Genomic DNA, 7049 nt, shown 5'->3' on the forward strand with positions numbered 1-7049 from the left:
TGCTGAGCCCTCATGGGGCATGTCTGCAGGGGCTTGTTTGGAGGCAGGGGGAGCAGGGAGAGGGCACCTGAGCATCATGTGAACTGGGAACCCCTCATGTCTCAGTGGCTGCAGGGATGCTGTGAAGCAGCAGTGGGAATAAGAGGGGACCCCTCAGGCTCCCCCTTTCCGAGTAATGCCAAATGTCATTTCCATAGGATTTTTTAGGCTTAGTTGGTTTCAGAGGTATCAGCTAAGCATTTTGAGTGTATCTCTCAGAAAGTGTCTCTGCTGTTCCCACCTCCCCCTGCACAGGGACCCTTGTCACTTGTGCAAACTCCATCCTCATAAGTGAGATGAAAACCAAACCCCTGTAGTGCCAGGGGCATCACTCAGTCTGGACCAAGGCCACTTTGCTTTCCCCTTGTTTGCTCCCTCCTGCTGCTGGTGATGCTAGCGCCGTGCTGCAGGCAGGAGGCTGGTGGGGTGGAAAGGGCATGGGTAGGAAATTGGGCCTTGTCAGATCGGCATGTTTATGACTCAAGCAAATAGGAAAGAACAGTATGGGAAAATGTAGCCTTGGTCAGGCTTTATGTAGCACATCCCAAAGTGCCACAGCTTCCCAGTGTCTGGGGGAGGTGAAGGAGCAGGGCTGGAAGCAGAAAGCTGGCAGGAAAGGATGGGTCAGCTACAGCTTAGAGCAGATGTGCAGAGGTGACAAGCACTTTGCAGCAGGAGAAGCCTATTCTTTGTGTCAAAGCTTTTCCTCATGCTTTATTCTTTTTCCTTGGCATTTTTCCCCCTCAGTTGAGCAGAGTAAGGTTTTCCTGCTGCACATGTGACTATGGATGGCACAGGGCAAACACGTGTGGAAAATTGATGGTAAACTCTGAGCAAGCACGAGTGGTGGTTAGGAAAGATTCATTCATTTAGTTTTTACAGGCTGCAGTGCTAGCTAAGACCAGAGTCTAGTTGGCTGCAACTCAAAAGGAACAGTCCCACATGTAATGTGATAACAGGCAAACCCTGGCATAGTGCTGCTGGGTAGCACTGTGCCACAGCGCAGGGCTGGGTTCGGACCAGGGCCAAGGGTGGGCACAGCAGAGTTCAGGCCCTACCAACGGACATGTATCTGTTCCATAGGGGAACTGGTCTGCCCCTTTTCTTTGTAACATAAGAGCCCAAAACCTGAGGATTCAAAAGTCACAGCCACGCTTCTAAACCTGTGGCGTGGCCCGTAAATACATTTTTAGCCTTGTATGGCTGTAAGAAGTTATGGAAACACTCCTGCAGTCACTTCACCCATCCCACAGCCCTGCTGAGTGCTCCCCATGGGCTCTCTGTGGCGGGGCACACAGCTCACTGCAGGATGATGCATGGCTAAGGAAACCCTCCCTGTGATGCTGTATGTCTCTTTGCTTGTGTAATTTCATCCCATTGCTCAGTCCCATCTTCCCAGACTGCCCTAAACAATTCCTCTTTTTCCTGCTGTTTACACCCCTTAAATTTATGTTCTCACTCATTTGCAGTTTGAAGTGCATGGCATACTATTTCACTGCCTATTTCTGAATACATTGCTACTTACTCAAGGCACTGAAGTGTTCTGTCAGTACTGTGCCATGCCAGAGATGGTGTGCATGGTAAGTAAGTAGTAACAATGTCAGGAAGAAGCCAGCAAAACCACTCAGAGGCTGTCACTGGTTTGCCCATAGTGCACACCAACGTGCTGCTGGTGTCCTCAGAAAGGGAGCTGTGAGCATGGTGGTACCCCAAGGCAGCTGCAGGCATTTCCATGGTACTGAGCCATGCCTGAGAACAGAACAAAACAAAACATCCCCAAGGACATGACCCCCTCACAACAGGCACATGGAAAACCACTCTGAAAGGTCTTAACCTGCAAGCTGGGCATGACCAGAGGACAAAGCCCAATCCTCCCCCTCAGCAGGAGTTACTTGTACCCCCTTCACAGCTGGTACCAGCCATTGCCATCAGGGGAAAGCAGAGCTTGCTGCAATTAGAGGCTGTTGCTTAAATATGGCCCATAATGTACATACGAGAGAGAGCTGGGGGGGTTTGGGTCCCAACTCAGCACATGAACCTCAGCACCTCCATTTCAAAATATCTAATTTGCTGTTCACTTGGTGTCTTGCTGGAACTCTTCTTTCCCCTCCAGATTTTCTGCTTTCCCATTCTTTTTCTCCCAGTGAAATTATTACTAAATATTATTCCCCACATGTATTCCCTTGTATTTTTCCAAGCTGAACCTCATTTTATTGTTTCCTGCTCATATTTCTTGCTTCTCTGTAGGTCCCTTTGTATTATTTCTCTGCCCTCAGTGGGGTTTGCAATATTTTCCTGCCCAGGAACATTTGCAAATGGACTGAGCAAGTTATTTAAGTCTCTGTCATCCTTTTTTCCCTTCCCCATCCACACTGCATGGAGCCAGTTCAATGAGGTCCTTCCCTCCCTGTGGGTTCAAAGAGTCCCCCAGCCTGTAAAGGTGCATTTAATCCCTGTGACAATGTTTCTGTGAAACCTGAATGGTCAGATAACACCAGTCAGGCGGCAGTAAGCCTCATCAGTGTGGAGGTGCCCACCATGCTGGACCAGGTGGCACAAAATACCAGTGTGGACTTCACCCATGGGAAGCCCTCACTTGAACCAACACCATGGTGTGGCTGATTTACACCAGCCAAACACTGTCAGCGTTGGCCCATCTGCTGCAAACCCCAGGGGTGAAGTTGGAATGGGTGATGTCCTACCTTCCTTAGCACCCTGGGGTGAGCCAGTGCCTCCACCTTCTGCTCTGGACCCAGCCCTGGGTGCAAGCCTGGCATAGGGCTGGCTTCTGTCTCCCTGCTGCAGATACCCCTTCCCATCCCAACACTTACCACTCTTGTCATTTGCCTACAGAGATGCTGTCATATTTCCTTGGCTTAATTTGTTTAGATCCAGAAAGCTCCAGCATACTGACCTCAGGCTTCTGTCACCTGGCTTCAGACACTGCACCTCTCACCGTCAGCTGCTCCATGTTGGTTTGTCCACATGTTTTCCCCTGGGCCTCATGTCTCTTTCATCTCCTGCTTGTCCCCATGCCAGTCCTGCACCCTTCAGGGACCTGGGCATCACTGAGGAGGCTGCCCAGAAGAACTGTAATAGCGGGAGCTCCACTGGATGAGAGCAGCTCAATTGGATGGGGGCACATGGGGCAGCTGGTTAATGAGCAGCAGCACAGCTTCATTAGGAGAATGCACATCCATATAACATCAAAAGTGACATTTTCCTGGTTTCCCAAACACTGAGAGCAAGAAGACAAACATTTCACTAGGCCTGGCTGAAAAGATGCTAGGTGTGATAGAGGCCAAGTATCCACTTACTCCTGATCTTCATCAGAAGGGGAGGGAAACCTCTCTGGGCTGTAACGTGAATCACAGCTGTCAGATTGCAAGTGCCTCCAGCATTGTCCTGGCCGCTGGCTTTGGCAAAATAACATTCATTTACTTCTTCTTTGTATGTATCACTTTAGGTGGTTGTTTCTGATGAGATGGAACTACTCAGGTAACTCAGTAACCTTCTGCACTGGGCAAGGTCTATGGGTACGCACAGCTCACCAAGGACAAACATGGTTTGGTTGATATTCAAGGATCACCTGCTACAAGCTCAGGAGTGTTGCATCCCAACTAGAAGGAAGTGCAGCAGGAGGGCCAGGAGACCTCCTTGGATGGATAAGGAGCTCCAGAGGAAAATTTGAAGGAAAACAGCTGCTTATAAAAGGTGGAAGCAAGGACAGGCAGCCTGGGAAGAGTACAGGGATGTTGTCCAGGAAGCTAGGGACCAGGTTAGGAAAACAAAGGCCCAGTTAGAACTAAGCTTGGCTAGGGATGTTAAGGATAACAGGAAGGGATTTTACAGGTATGTAGCAAACAAAAGAAATACTAGGGACAATGTAGGCTCCCTCCGGAAGCTATTGGGAAACCTACCTACACAGGATTTGGAGAAGGCTGAGGTTCTCAATGACTTGCCTCGGTCTTCACTGGCAAATGCTCTGACCGCACCACCCAAGTCTTGGAAGGCAGATGCAGGAGCTGTGAGAATAAAGACCTTGGGCCCACTGTAGGAGAGGAATTGGTTCAAGACCATCTTAAAAATCTGAACGTGCACAAGTCCAGGGGACCTGATGAAATCCATCCACGGGTCCTGAAGGAGCTGGCGAATGAAGTTGCTAAGCCACTGGCCATCATATTTGAAAAATCATGGCAGTCAGGTGAAGTTCCCAACGACTGGAAAAAGGGAAATATAACCCCCATTTTCAAGAAGGGGAAAATGGATGACCCAGGGAATTACAGGCCAGTCAGTCTCACCTCTGTGCCTGGCAAAATCTTGGAGCAGATTCTCTTGGAAGGCATGCTAAGGCACATGAAAAACAACAAGGTGCTTGGTGACAGCCAGCATGGCTTCACTAAGGGGAAATCCTGCCTGACCAATTTGGTGGCCTTCTATGATGGGGCTAAAGAACTGAAGGACAGGGGTAGAGCAGTTGATGTCATCTACCTGGATTTGTGTAAAGCGTTCGACACTGTCCCACACGACATCCTTGTCTCTAAATTGGAGAGACATCAATTTGATGGATGGACCACTCGGTGGATAAAGAACTGGCTGGATGGCCGCACACAAAGAGTTGTGGTCAATGGCTCAATGTCCAGCTGGAGACCAGTAACGAGTGGTGTCCCTCAGGGATCGGTGTTGGGACCGGTCTTGTTTAACATCTTCGTCGTTGACATGGGCAGTGGGATTGAGTGCGCCCTCAGCAAGTTTGCCGATGACACCAAGCTGTGTGGTTCGGTTGATACGCTGGAGGGAAGGAATGCCATCCAGAGGGACCTTGACACGCTTGTGAGGTGGGCTGATGCCAACCTCATGAAGTTTAACCATGTCAAGTGCAAGGTCCTACACCTGGCTCAGAGCAATCCCAGGCACAGCTACAGGTTGGGCAGAGAAGAGATTCAGAGCAGCCCTGCAGAGAAGGACTTGGGGGTGCTGGTCGATGAGAAAATGAGCATGAGCCGGCTTCAGTGTGCAGATGCAGCCCAGAAAGCATGGAATGCTGGGGATGGACTCTTCATTAGGGACTGTAGTGATAGGACAAGGGGTAATGGGTTAAAACTTAAACAGAGGAAGTTTAGATTGGATATAAAGAGGAAATTCTTTCCTGTTAGGGTGGTGAGGTGCTGGAATGGGTTGCCCAGGGAAGCTGTGATTGCTCCATCCCTGGGGGTGTTCAAGGCTGCGTTGGACAGAGCCTTGGGTGATATGGTTAGTGTGAGGTGTCCCTGCCCATGGCAGGGGAGTTGGAACTTGATGATCTTAAGGTCCTTTCCAACCCTAACTATTCTATGATTCTGTGGTCTCCGTCTCTTCTTGTTTGCATTGTTGATAGTACATCAGGCAACATGAAAGAAAACTCACCTGAAGCTTTGAAAACAGAACCTTGTCTGCCATCACAGGCTATTTTCCACCCATTTACTAGGCTTATAATAGCAAAAGTAGAATTCAAATATTCAAGAAAGAATACAAATACCATCCTTACTCCCAAATATGATAATCCGTCACTTTCAGGAAAGGAATTGCTCACTCGGTATTATCAGCTTTTCAGGAAACTTCCAGCAAAATCAAGGCAAACAATGATACGTCAAGCTGAAAATTGTTGTTTAATTCAAAAGGTGAGTTGTTTCCCATCAACCTTCCTTGTGTTTAATGCTGAAGCAGCTCAGGGCATGCCCACACTGGTTTGTCCTTGTAGGGTAACTTGGAAACAAAAAAGTAGGAAGGCACCACTTTGGATCCTATCTGTGCTAGTAAGCTGAGGCAAGTCAACATCATGTTGGGCAGCAGTTATAAAGGAACAACAAAATTACTTACCTACCTCCTGAGGTATTGAGTGACTTCCTTCCATCAGGCTGGAAAGTACTTTGGAAGCAGACAGGGACAGCCTGGCAGAGCCCTTGGTGCTGCTGGGCACTGAGCCAAGCTGGACCACAGACTTCCCGGAGCTTGATGGTGCTGCAGCCACTCACAATCAGGGCAAGCCTGACCTGTTGCAGGACATCGCTCATCCCAGGCAAAGATGCCAGCATGTTGTGCAGTCTCTGCTATGATGTATTAACTGAATGGCAAATATTGGTTTATGCAGCTCCCAATGCCCTCAATATTTGCTTTTGAGAGAAAGAATCTCATTGACTTCACACATGAGACAGTCTGCACACGATTATAAATGTTTTGTTATGGGGGAAAAATGATTCTCAGTTTACATCAGTGCAAACCAGAAGTAAATGCTGCAGACCTACTGCACACTCAGAATCAGGCCCTCAGTTTAAAAGCTAAACTGCTGCCTTCATTATGTACGGGTAAATACATGCAGTTGTTATACAGGATTTAACTTACATGTATGACTTAAACAGGGGAAGTTTAGATTGGATATAAGGAAGAAGTTCTTTATTGTGAGGGTGCTGAGGCACTGGGATGGTTGCCCAAGGAGGCTGTGAATCCTCCTTCCCTGGTGGTGTTCAAAGCCAGGTTGGACAGAGACCTGGGTGGCATAGTTTAGTGTGAGGTGTCCCTGCCCATGGCAGGGGGGTTGGAACTTGATGATCTTAAGGTCCTTTCCAAACCTAACTAGTCTATGATTTTATGAAACAGGTACACACCTCAAGCTCTGACACCAGGCATACCCAAATGAACTGATACTACGACCATACTGCATTTTTTTTCCAGACAAAGGCCTGTATTAGCATGTTTGCAGGCAGTTCCTTCCACAACATGGAGAAAGGAAGGAGGGAGATGGACAAGCATTATAAGCAGTGCATTATACAAACCCAACCCAATGTCCCATTCTTCCAATCCTCTTCCTCCTGAGAGACCACGAGATGCTCTTGCTGCCAGTACTGGCTACCAGCAGGTACCACCAGCTCCACAGCATATGTGAAGTCCAGTGAACCTGTCTTGCTTGTTTTACTGTGACAACTGTGCTGGACATTTGCGATCAGGCTGTCAGTTGGTGCCAGCCAAGCCAT

The sequence above is a fragment of the Neopsephotus bourkii genome, unplaced genomic scaffold (genome assembly GCF_033783945.1).
Source record: "Neopsephotus bourkii isolate Nb327-2 ecotype Australia unplaced genomic scaffold, CSIRO-AGI_Nbou_v1 NB_1638, whole genome shotgun sequence".
Classification (NCBI taxonomy): domain Eukaryota; kingdom Metazoa; phylum Chordata; class Aves; order Psittaciformes; family Psittacidae; genus Neopsephotus; species Neopsephotus bourkii.